The sequence below is a fragment of the Manis pentadactyla genome, chromosome 10 (genome assembly GCF_030020395.1).
Source record: "Manis pentadactyla isolate mManPen7 chromosome 10, mManPen7.hap1, whole genome shotgun sequence".
Lineage (NCBI taxonomy): Eukaryota > Metazoa > Chordata > Mammalia > Pholidota > Manidae > Manis > Manis pentadactyla.
Window position 1 is genome coordinate 119,284,614 of NC_080028.1, and position 13,914 is coordinate 119,298,527.

The window sequence follows — 13,914 nt, forward strand, 5'->3', positions numbered from 1 at the left end:
AGCAATAGTCACAAATGTCCAGCATATTAATACACAGTATGTGAAATTTATGCATCACCGAGCTTTCCCTGATTTTGCTTATATGTCTTTCGGTTTAAAACTTATAATATTGACTGATACTATAATGTTATGGGAAAGGATTTTTTAAATTCCCAGATTATACTTTATATTTGGATTAAAAAGCAAGTAGCATTTTGTCGTCAGGTGGTGGTGTTCCTCCATAAACAGGAGATACGGAAGAGAAAGCAGAAAGAAACAAAGAGGAAAGAAAAAAGGGGGGTGGGATGGCATTAGTGCATTGTTTAACATGTTTCTAAGAGAATAAAGAAACCTGCTCTTAGGACATCTCATTTGAACCACAGAACATAAATTCCTCCAATCAAATGTATCTTGACATTCACTTGTCCTGTCTCAAACTCCGAAGACAGAGAAGGGTTGTTTAAACTTCCATTGACTTTCTATTAGAAATCTAATAGATTCCTGAGGTTTATGCATACTAGACCACTTGGTTAAAAGTCTAGGAGACAATAATAACTACCATAATTGAGATGTTCTAAGTCAGTGTCTCGTATAGTTTAGCTTCCTAGGAATCGCCTGGAGGGCTTGGTAAAGCACACACCCTTGGGGGCTAGGTTGGGTTTAGACAAGCTTCTGTGTTTCCATAAAGCTCCACAGTGTGCTAAACTGCCAGAGACCCTGACTGGCTCGGCTCTTGTCATCATTTGGCAGTACTTATGTCCATGTAGAGTAAATGAATACTTATGTTAAGTTCTATCCTATTTCTAAAAACCCAGATAGATTCAGCCTATACATTTCTAGCAAAACGATTTTTCTTTATACGTATCAAAGTCAAAAACTATTTATTTTTCAGGTTCACAATTCTAACCAACTGTCTCAGCCTAATAAGGTCTTTAGACAGTAGATTAATGGGCTTCATCATAAAGATGACCTTTATAAAAAGTGGGAAAAATATCCAGTGCTATATAAAATATTAGCCCTACGGTCACCAATGGTCATAGCTGTATCTCTGTATTTATATTTGTTAAATATGTCCTTTGTAAGGAAAGCAGAACACGTGTCCTTATTAGATTGGAGAGATATGGATGGGGGTCAGGATTCGGCATACTCAAGAGGTCTCAAAATCTAACCTAAGGATTGCTGTAATTTGTAAGGGTCTGCTCTGAAATTACTATATGAACATTGATGTTTATCCACCACAGCAGACTGGGTCCAATCAGGAGCTACAATAGGATTAACAGGGGCATTTAACACAATAGATGATTGTCTATAAGAAGAGCAATTATGAGGTACAAAGAAACGCTATATGGTACCCTCGGGCTAAGGGAGGGTACCCAAGGAAGGATGAATCAGAACTCTAGAGAAGGAATGGTGCAGCCACCAGATGGCAGAGAAGTTCATTGGTTTGGCCAGGCCAGCGCTGCTCTGGAGTTCTGGGCAAGCAACAGAGCACTGTCCAGAATGCACAGAATCAGCAACTGGTGGGGTGAGCACACAGTGGAAGTGTGGGTGCTGGTGGGGAAAGGAGGCCTTCCGAGCGCACAGGCCATACAGGGAGCAGCTGTGAGCAGCCTGCACCGTCCTGGAGGAGGAAGACCAGGACAGGGTGTCTTCAGAGCACATGCTGTGCAGGAGCTCGGATTTCTGTGCCCAGAGGACTAGAGAAAGGTTATCACCTCCAGGCCAACCCCATGAAGTCCGACCAAGACCACATCCCTCCTGACTCTACGCTGGGACAGTGTCCCTCTGTTAATTCACATACTCATACTCTCTCTTTCCTCTTCAACATCTCTTCTCGGGGATGAACATCATTTACTTTTCCTAATCCAAACATAGAATCTAATCTAGGAATTATAAAAATAACATCTCCTTTCCTGGAACACTTTAGAATCTGTCAAAGTGATGACCTTTTAAACCAAATGACATATAAACAAAATCAGAGAAAGCTTAGTGATACATAAACTTCACATGCATATAATTAATATGCTGGATGTTTGTGACTATTAATTTGAGGAGACTTGAGTGTTGTCATTCAAGTTGATTGCTGCTTACTGTATTGGTTATCTCCATCTTCCATAGTTTTCTATTCTTTTTATTTCTATTCTTATTTTTATTGTTTCCTTCCTTCTACTTCCTTAGGTAAATTTACTATTTTTTGAGCTTCTTAAGATACAAACTCAAAAGCTTAGACACTGATTTCAAACTTCTCTCCTAAAGTAAGTATCCAAAGCACAAATTTTCCTCAAAATATTGCTTTTGCTGCAACCCCCAAATTTTAATAGGTTGTATTTTCTTTTTCATTCAGTTTCAAATAGCTTCTAATTTCCCTTGTAATTTCCTCTTTGACTCATGAGTTGTTTAGAAGTATTGTGTAAACTTTCTAAATATTTGGGGTTTTCCAGATATATTTTTTTTATTCCTATTTTATTTTGTGTTGTTAGAGAATATACTGAGTGATTTCCGTTCTTTTAGATTTATTGAGACTTTTATGGCCAAGCATATGGTCTGTCTTGGTTAACATTCCATGTATAATTGAAAGTCATTGTATTCTGCAGTGGCTGGATGCACAATTCTATAAATGTTAATTAGGTTAAATTGGTTAATAGTGTCATTTAAGTATTCTACTTACTTCCTGGTTTTCTCTCTACTTTTTCTATTATTAACAGAGGTATATGAAATTACCAGCTTTACTTGTGGCTTTATCTATTTCTCCTTTCAGGTTTGCAAGTGTTTGCTTCATCTGTTTTAAATCTTTCACATTTTGTGCCTGCACTTTGAGGCTTATTATGTTTTTTGATTAGTTTATTGTTTTATCATTGAGAAATATCACCTTTATCTTTGGTAATATTTCTTATATTAGAGTCAACTTTGTTTGATATTAATATAGGAACTTTGGCTTTCTTATTCCTAGAGTTTACATGGTATATACTTTCTTATCCCTTTACTTTTAAATTATCTGTGTATAATTAAAGTGTGTTTCTTAAAGAAAGTATATAGTTGGGAATTGCCTTGTTTTATCCTTTCTGGGGGTCACTGCCTTACAATTGTCATTTTTTGGTGCATTTACATTTAATGTAATTATTAATATAGGTGGCATTAAGTCTATGTACCTTTACAGTCAGTTTTCCATTTATCTCATAGGTTCTTTATTTTGTTTTCTTTTTGTTTCCTTCAACCATTTGGATTGAAAATTTGGGGTATTAAATTATATCTTTCTTCAGCTTTCATTTAATTATCGCTGATGAGGTGTTCTATTGGCAAATATGTATCTTTAACTTATCACAGTCTCTAATCTCATTATTTTTGCTATTACGGTCATGAATTTTACTCCTCCCTATATTACAAACCCCATACACATTGCTCTGATTTTGCTTTAAAGGAAAATACATTTAAATTTTTTAAGGTAATTTTTAAAAATGAAAATACAATAAATTCTTTTATATTTACCAACATGTTTACCACTTGTATGTTTAGTTTTACTTCTTTGTCATAACCTGAGTTCTCTATGGAATTTCCTGAGTTCTTAACATGATCGCTTCATTCTGATTGACCAGACTCACGGGTCTCTTAGCCTTGTTCCAGCCCTGGTAATTATTTAGTTTCAAGATCTCTCATGGTGGTTCTTCCCTATTTTTCATTCTTTTCAAGGCCCTGTGGAATCTTACTCTTCACTTGCACAGTTCAGTACTCAAAGACTCAAGGAGATCCCTATGTAGATTTCTGGAGTTCATTTTCTGTATAGTTTAAACAAAAACTGAAAACCAAACTCCAATCTGCTGAAAAGAAAATTACCTTAGATTTATTTAAATCTAATTGATACCCACATAATATATACCTTACTTTCTTTGTCCTTTTTTCTAAATTTTTTTATAACACCACAAATAGATGCAGGGGTATGAATTAGGTTATGGCAGTAATACAGGTGATAAACTGTAGCGGCTTATAGTATGGTGACAGTGGAGGAGATGAAAAGTGGTTGGCTTTGGAGTATTATTTTAAAGGTAGTTCAGAATTAGATTAGGTGTGGATTATAATAGGAGAGAAGTTACAGATAACTCCAAGCTGGTAGAATTGTGTTGTCATCTACTGAAGGGCAGCATTATGGAAGGAGCAAATTTGAAACATAGAAACCATGAGTTTGACTCTGGAAAACTTAAGTTAAACACCTAAATATAAATATAACAAATCAGGTATGTAAATGTAAACTTCAGGAAAAAGATCAGCGTTGGAAATACAAATTGAGATCTGTCAATGTACACATAGTATTTAAGGACATGAAATAGGATGAGGTCACCTGATAAAGCTTATATAAATAGACCAAAAAGTGGTCTAAGGGCTGACCACATAAATATTTAGGGAGTAGAGAGATAAGAAGAACTAGCAAAGGAGACTAAGAAGGAGTATCCAGTTATATAAGAAGAAAAATGAAAGAATGATGTCCTGCAAGACATCTGAGGAAAGTGTTTGAAAGAGAAAAATGGATCACATGGGCTGAATACCATTGCTTGACTGCTGTGAGGTGAAATGGCCACTGGATTTGGTAATTTAGACTTACAGATGGCAATGAAAAGATCTGTTTCAGTGGAGTTAGTTGAGGAAAGTCCACCTGAAACAGATTCAGGAGGAAATGTAACCACAAGATGCAGAGGCAGGTAATGAGGAGTTCTGCTATAAAGAGGAGCATGGAACTAGAGTGGGAGCTGGAAAACAGAGATATAGCAGAAACAGTGTCCTGGAAAAATAAGGGGCAAGGAATGGGATCCAAAGAAAAGGCGGGGGGAATGATTTAAGCAGCATTTTAATAATTTAATAGGGAAGAAGGAGGTGAAATACAAATACGTTAAGTGGGTAAAGGTGATGGTAAAGGTGTTTTTTCTTATACTCAACACTACTTTTGCAATGTTAGAGGGGAAAAGGAAATAATTTTAGTTTTCAGGAGTACCACATGAAGAAGGGAGATTCTAACTAAACACATGACCCTCAAAGATCCAAAGAATGAAATATCACCACCTGCTAGATTTTGCAATCACATCCTTACAGCTTAAAAGACACTGTTGGCTTCTGGTAGGAATCCTTAAATTCTTTTACATTCTGAAGTGACTTTAACTTTAAAATATTTAAAAACTGAAATGGAAATATCTTTTTAGATATTCTTGTGAGTGACCTTTAATATATCATGGAAAATGCAATTAATGCAATGTTGGGTCCTTTAAAAATAATTACTAATCATAATAGAGTCATCATGTAGTGGAACACTTTGCCTGATTTCAAGAAATTTATAAAGTTTGGTAACAGTGGGAAGACTTCTTCTCCCCACATACATTGACAGAGAATAAAAAAGGAGGCTAAGAAATTCCCCAACCACTTCCCAGTATAATTTCTGAAGGTGAATTCAAGAATTAAGGAAAAGGAAAGAGAACACAGATACCCTGTCAGTAATGAAACTGAGATAAATGAAGTCCAAGGAGAACTGGATGAAACAAGTCTGTCTCCTGTTTCCTCTCTGCTAGGGTGAATGGGTTAACATGAAGATGCAGGTCAAGACAGAAGATGATAAACAATCATAATTAGATATGCATTTGATATGTTTTCTTTACTTTGATTCTGTTTAAATGGAATAAATAATGATTCATAATATATTCACAGAGTGGATTTTTGCTGCTAGCTTTTAATTCCTGGAGGAACCGACTAGTGATGATAGCACAGCCCACAAAGCTGCCAGTTCTCTATCTGCTGCTTTCTTCAGGATTTTGCTCTTAGTTAATTAATTCAAAATAAAAGTGCACATCCCAAGGATTTGTTTTCATCATAGATATCCATAAGACATTCATTTCAGAATTTGTATTTGGGAAAGAATTGCCTTGTGTGTGTGGTGAATTACATAAAGGTAAGTGAAATTAAACACAGAGCGTGCATTCTTATGACAGCATATGTTCAGGGACTGGGAACCAACAAGCTCCCAGAAGTGAACAAAGCCTCCAGGATAACACGGAATGGACAGGTCCCACACAATAGCAAATGGAGCAGGGACTTAGCATTTTGCCTAAGAACCAGTTGTAAAGAATAATTATTTTACAAAGAGTCACTTCCCATATATCAGACATACTTAAAACAAAGCTAAAAAATAGCTTTCCCATGTCTAACCTCAATACCAGGAAAATCATGATCTACATATGCAAAGAGAGTAAGATTTGAACTATCCAGATAGCTCAAGCTAGTAATACATTTGTAGAAACAGTTTTAGCTGGATGATTGCTCCAGTTCTTTAACATGACTGGAAACCAGATTTTTTTTTTTTAATTTCATTGCAAACCAGTATGAAATAAATGATAAGGGCAACATCAGCAATGACCCAGTTCCTCACGACAAGGCCACCATGCAGTCCCCAGTTGCTACCCCATGATCTTTTCACCCAGTTTTCTACACTGTAAGTCACTTTGAAATATATTTTTTCACTATCTTGCAAATATTCTGTGTTCTTCTAGAAAGATTGCCTAAAGCAAATAGCAATCATAGAAAAAAACAAGTCCATTCATAATAAATTTTACTTATTTATTCTGCACTTACTCATCTGTTTTAATTTTTCCCTCTAAAGTTGGAAAACAATAATTTCATTTTTTTAATAATCACCACCTCCATGGGGTTTGATCCCAATGTGTATCTACAACTGGACTTTTTCCCCCCAGAATTCTTTTATCTCATGCTATAATTAGTGATATACAATAATATTTATATTGTCCAAAGGATTACCTAAATCTTTCACTTAATCTATTATAGTATATATTCATGTTTGTATGTTGTCTATGAGTCTATGCTTTATTGAAAAATTAGGATATTGATAGAATATTTCTGGCACTAAAAATCACAATTTCTTCTAAAAAGTGTAAAATTTCCCAATAGAACCTCTAACATTTCAAGGATATTTATATTTACTGACATAGAGCCTTCCTATTTAAAATTGATTTTGTATTTTCATTCCATTGACCCAGAAGCATTATTTCCCTGTAATTCTCCTAAATATGTACCCTGCAAGGCTTATTCTGACCAGAATCCATGCTCTTCATTTTTCTCAGATCAAATAAAAGACTGTATCTATCAAAAGCTAGGAAAACCAAAGAGAGAAGTGAGATAACACAAAGGAAATCTCGAAATGTTCAGTGAATTCTATAAATACATGGCTTAGAGCCAAAACCAAACAATTTGGTTTTTATCTGATGATTATGTTGGAGGAGAAATTTCTGGAACTAAACTAATGGGTTGACTCAGTCCAGAAATTAATAAAAGTAAATAGATATCCCAAATTTGTCTGAGATACGAATTTATTTTCACTGCACATTTTTCAGCTTCGAGTAACCTCCACAATAGGTGCCAGGCCAATCAAAACACACTCTCTTGAACAGCTAGTTCTTAAAATAGAAACCCACTTATTAGAAAAGTGTATCCTGCATCATGTTCCCTACCTCTTCAGTAAAAAGAATAAGATATTTCCTATTGATGGGATTCCATAGGCTTATGGGTTCCATTAATGCAGATAATAAAAACGGACAATAGAAAAGAAAAAAATCTCTTCTAAACCTAGTCAAGATACCCGATCATCACTGAGGGCTTGACATTATTTTCTAAGGAAGGCCCCCAAATCAGAGAATATTAGGTTTGGTAGTATTAAAGAAAAAAAATTATTCTTACACTTGTTAAAATGATAAAGAAGACTTTATTCAGGACTATTGCAACTGCAGCCAAGACTATTGTAATAGAAGAGAGAGATCTGCTCAGTTCTAAATACAACAAAGATAGCAGAGGATTCATAACCAGGGAACAGAGTGAGGGAGTCAGTAGACAGATATTATTAAATGGGAACACCAGTGGTAAGGGGATTCTTGCTAAGGTGAAAACAGGGTTCTTGCTGAAGGTAGGTCAAGGATTTACACATCAAAGATGGGCATGAGGAACTTGATCAGATACCAGGGTTCATCTCCTATCAGCAGTGGGGGGATTCTTGCTAACCGACTTGGCAGAATTCTTGCAAAAAGTGGGCAATGCAGGTGTGGCAAGGACAGGACAGACCCAGAGGCCAACGCTGAGAAGAGAGCTCAGAGGAGTCTAACTAGTCTTGTCAGGAGAGTCTTTGTCAGTACTATGATGTAGAAACTCCAAACTGACAGTGGCCTAAACAAATACAGCTTGATTTCTCTTTAATTGCAGCTTAAGGCTAAAATAATGCTCCATGACTTAAGGAAAACAAGCTAGTCCTAGCTTTTTGCTAGAAAAACACATCCTTAAGACAAGGCTTACAACTCAAGGTTCAAAACGGCCAACTAAAAACACAAGTTATCTGCTCCTCTGACAAAGAACATGCAAAAGGCTACAAGGGTCATCTCTGCTCCATGTATGGCTAGTTTAGATGGTTCTACTCTTGCTGGTCCATTCAATATGGTCTCACCTTCTCACCTGGGGGGGCTCCGTGCTAGCTTTAGATCGAAGCAGCCTTGTCATTCTTCAGGGGGCTTCCTTGCGAGCTCCCATTCCCCAGGGCTTATCTCTCTCCACACAGGCTCCACACAGGATACCTTGGCGTTCTTCACACAAAGGCTGGTTTCCGAAAAATAAATATGGAAACTGTAATGTCTCTTAACGTGAGTGCCCAAAGTCATACTATGTCATGTCTACTATATTCTTTTTGTCAAGGGAAGTCATGGCCAGCCCGGACTCAAGAGGACAGGAATGGACTCCCTTGCTACATGGGAAGAATATTACGTGGGGATAAAAGGAATTGTTTGCGGCCATCTTTGCAGATAATCCATCATAGTTAATCATAAGACCTCCATGTTCATTCAACAAACTCTACCTAACTTTGCCACTTTTGCTTAAAAGTGGACTTTGGGGACTGCTTTATCATCATCTCCTCTTATGGATTTTGACCAAACCCAGAACTTCTTCATAACCTTTGTGTTTGGCCAACATAATATCACTGTATTGTCTTTGTTCCTCCCAATAAAAATTTACCTATCAAAGACTATTTCAAAACATGTATATATAATGATTAATGCTTTAATAGCAAATTCCAAAATATTAATTCCTATTAACATCAAGCACCAGGACAAAACATGACAGAAATGTAAATGTAAAGGGAGAGTTTGAAAATAAGTTAATTCAAACTGATAAGAATTTCAAAACCAATGCCAAGAAGAAACATTTCCCATGAATTATGTTCTGTTCAGAGAATATGTACATTATGCCAAACCCTTGGATTAGTTTCAGAATAGAACACTCATAATGCAAGGTGGTTGAAGTAATCTTGAAAGTATGTTTTATAAAGAGAATAGACACTTAAATGTGTATAGCAAAAGAATAAAGAGAAGTAAGTTGGCCATCTTCTTATTTGTAGATTTGTGGGAATAGAAATATTTTGTATTGTTTCAGAAAGTTAATCAGACCAGTGGTAGAAATTTCAAAAAGATGTATCTTCTGTCATATTAAGGAACAAATTTTGGACCCCCCAAAAAGGTTGTATTTTAGTTATAGGAGGTATAAACTTAATTCAATACCCGGCACAGAGTAGGTACTTAATATAAAAAAAAGGAAAAGAAATAGTGAATGGCCATGTAGAAGGGCAAGGTAGGAAATAATGCCTCAATGAGCAAAAGGAAGGAATAAGAATTATCTCCAAGGAGTCAGACTACCTTTGTATCTTATCTGAAAACGTTTATCACTGAAGAAACAGAACCGTCACGTTCTGCCAAATATTCTGCCAGCCTGGACCACTGAGGAAATGATAGCATAGTTCCAGTGCAATGACCATAAAAAGTCACACTGGAGCAATAGGGACGTTTTGTTTTACTATCATTTTAGTTTTCATAACCTTTTTCCTTAGATGTGTTTACAATAATGTGTGTCTTTTAACATTTTTATTCAGCTCTCATGCTTGTTAGAGCTTATGTGCTACAGGCCAATGATCATATCTACTTAATTTTCTCTGTATTAAACTCAAGTAGGCACCAGATAAATGTTAATTCAAGATTACTTTCCAGATGATTTATCTCCAGTGATTATTTACATTTTTTAATAATGTCAAAAACTAAAACCAGTATCTCAATCTGGGTAATTTAATACAAGACACTATTATGAATGTATAAACACATACATATTCATACACATACACAGATACACACACACACACACACACACACACACTACATATTTTCAAGTGATTTCACATAAGAAATGGATCTCATCTTTCCTCAGTCTCTAACATTGCAAATTGCTTTAAGAGCAAAATTATCCACAAGACATCTTAGAAAAAATGAACCCCTCAGAGCCTATGAAACTTTTATTCTGAAGTGATTTTTAAAACTACAGGGGTCTGCAGTAAAGTAGATGATAGGCATTTGAGAAGTGCGGGCTCCATCTTTCACATGCACAGTTTGACTTCCCTTAGTGGGGGTGATCCTGGGGAAGGAAAGGGATAACTAAGAACCTTTGCTTTTACAGGTGAGTATGATAACCCTAACCCACCACAGAGTTAGGCAGGACAACACTGTCCCGCAGACCCAAAGAATATAATACCAGTTATCACTTTTTACTTACTCTGATGCCTATTATTAGCATTTCAAACTGAAAATTTGAGTTAACGTAGAAGTTCCTCTTTTCTATCCTGGGAAAGGATGGCATTTGTAAATACACTTGACACATCTACAATGTCTTTATAAACATGACATTTGTTTTATCGACCAATAATTTAATCATTCCTGTCAATAAATTTCCATTGAAATGATATCATTTTCTCAAAGTTGAAATTTTCAAATCAGAATAAAGACAGTTTTAGTCACCTATTTGTTTCCTCTATTAAACCTGACATCTTGATTTGCATAAATAAAATAGTCATTCATGGATCAGAAGAAGGATAAATAAATAGGACATTGGATAATATATAAGAAACACATTGAAAATAAATGAATGCATTTAAATGCCATTTAAAGTATAATTCTGGACACTCATAGTCAGGAATGAAGGAAAAATAAAGGAGTCATCAATAAGTTTAATATACTCATTGACAGCATGGCTTTTGGCATCTGATAAAATTTCTCTGCTTCTTAAAAATTATATAGCCCTGAACAAGTTCATATCTTTAAGCTTTAGTTGCTTTTCAAATATCAATACTAAGCTCTTGAGTAATTACATGCATTAAATGAGATAATGTACATAAATTGCTAAACACAGAATTTGGCAAATAGTAAGCTCTCAGGACATGGTGACCTATCATCATTATTAGTATAATATCAAAATTACAGTGCTCTTAGATCAACTGAGTAAAATCATCCAGCTGGTTATGAATATAAATGAATAGAAATTTCACTAATTTAGGTTGGTTCACCTGAGATAGTTTTCGCTTGGATTATCTCAATACAGCATCCGCACTCACTTTATAGTTGTAGCTTATTTAACCAATGGATTCAAAGACACTCAGCCCCACTTCTGCATTCACAGGCCAGAAGTCAGTTACAAGGTCATGGTGAGAAACTGCCTATGGATTTCAGCCTTAATTCGAGAACTGGGTTTCCACTCTACAAAAAGAGTGAAGTAATGGGTTTTTTTTTCCTTTTCCTACCTGAAGAGAAAACACTGAAGAAAATAATGTGAAGCTAAAAGAGAAAAATATTGCCTTTTTGTTCCTTTATTATTAGCAACCTTAGTTTCAGGTTTGAAGAAAGCCTAGGTGAAAAAAAAAAAAAAACTTTAGCTACAATGACTTTAGGGGAAGCTGAGTAAAAACTATATTTTGCACAGAATATTTAATGATATGATACATAACTCAATATCATCACATTAAAACCCGAGTTATAAACTAACTCAGGGGAAGTTACAAAGGTTAAAGCTTAGACAAGTAGTAAATGAGGAAAGCATCCTCATTACCTTGAGGGGAAGTGTTATATCAGGAAAGAGGTTTTCTACAGAACTGATTTATTAGTGCTTTCAAGCAAAAATGTACAGGAATCTTGTTCATAAAGTTCTCCTGCTGTTAATTCATGCTGTTTCTATTTGCATGAATGCTTTGTATGTGTTTTTGACTCCTTGCCACAGATTTACCATCAGAAAGTAAGACACAATCTTTTTCCTAAGTAATAGAAAATCATGAAAATTTTACACAAAGAGGTGCCCAATTTTAACTCTTCTAGAGAATGTTGCTTAATACCTGTATTTCATAGTCTATAAAGACTGAGAGAGGGAGTTGTGTTTCATGTCAAGAGGAAAGAAGCCACTGTCAATCTTGGTCATCAAACATCAGTATTTGAAAGTTATCTCTGTCTTACTTGCTGCCTAAACCCCACTTCACTATTTGTCCAGCCCTGTCAAGTTTACCTCCAATACATCTCTGATATTGATCCCTTCTTTTTCAGTCTCCCTGCAAAAATGAGTGCAAATCACATGACCTCTTACCTGCTACTGACATGGTCTCCTAACCAGTTTTCCTATCACCCAGCTCCCCCTTCTCCAGACCATTCTTCTCACAAACACAAGATTACTCTGCTTAAATATCTCACTGATCACATCAATTACTTGACCCAAAGCCTTTAAAGTTCCCCTGTAGGGAAAATAGCTTACATTCACCATATTTTAAGCCCAGAGAATTACAAATACTAAGATTCACATCATTCAACTCAGACAATTTATGTCAGGAAACCACAAATGATAAAATATTTATTAATACTTAAGGGTGTGAGCTAGATGGATAGGGAGGTGTTAATTAACATACTATGACATCACTGAACTAAAGCTAATTAACTCAATCTACATCAAAGCACTTTGGATATGCTTCTGATGTTGGGAATATAGGTAAAGGTAAAGTCATTTTAAAAAGTGTTTAAAAAAATAAGATGAATTGATTCAAGGAGATTAATATCAAATCAAAAAGCAGGACCTTGATTTGTCAACATAGCTCTTACTGCTACCTCTCAAATCCAAACCTTCTCCTACATGTTCTCCTCTCATTCTTTCCAGCCAGTACTATGGTTCCTTTGAACATTCCTCTCCTAGATTGTAAATTGTAAAGGAAACATAGAATCTCAAAGTATTCCCCTACATAGAAAAGAAAGTAGGATGTGTCCTCATATGTTCATCTGCATGGGTTTTGCCATCATGTTTTTCCTTTGTCTTACTCTTCATTGAACTTTCTACTGCCATTAGACTGGTTATTTGAAATGTCATCATGCAGAATTAAAAGAAAGTCGGAGAGAATGACAGGATAGAAGAACAAGAGACTCCCTGCACCCACACCTGTAGGCTAATGCTTAGGGAAGGATATTACTCCAGGAAGCTGGATAAACTAGAAACGTAACAGAAGTGGATCTGGTAATCCAGTACAGTGGAATATACTTCCAGAAGCCTCCTTTGGACTGTTCTGCTAGAACTGTCAACAAAGATGCTTTTTCCTTTTCTGGAATTATAAATTATAAAGCTTGGGCTGCAGATAGCCATCTCTCCTGAGGGCGTAGAGTTAGTCCTTTTAAAGAAGAAGATGAAGCCAAGCAGAAAAACTAAGGTAAGAGATGGAGAGAAAACCCAAAAAACATTATATTAGCTCTTTCAATCAGCCATACCATATGTGGGCTAGTTGACCTCACTGACTCTTCATTGTAATGAATAAAACTTCCTTTCAGTTTGTTTTTTAATTTAAGTTAGTTTGGCTGTCTCTTATAGCTGAAATAATTCTGATGAATAGTAGAATAAAAAAGGTACCTTAGCTTATTGTGGTAAGTTTGTATGTATTGTAACTCCGGGGGGAAAATATTGCAATTTTACCCATGATACATAGAGTAAATCAAGAAGATATAATGAGCTGTTTTAGATTTGTATTTCATTGTTGGACTATGTTTCATTAACAGTGGCACTGCTACGAGA

The 13,914-nt window shown here is 35.6% G+C and overlaps 1 long non-coding RNA gene across 1 annotated transcript; it reads left to right on the forward strand.

Annotated features, from left to right (window-relative positions):
- The first annotated feature begins 1,861 nt into the window (after positions 1-1,861).
- On the forward strand, positions 1,862-6,309 carry LOC118929544 (uncharacterized). Its single transcript, XR_005031617.2, has 2 exons — positions 1,862-2,234; positions 2,738-6,309. It is a non-coding gene; the product is annotated as an uncharacterized LOC118929544 (long non-coding RNA).
- Positions 6,310-13,914: the final 7,605 nt, after the last annotated feature.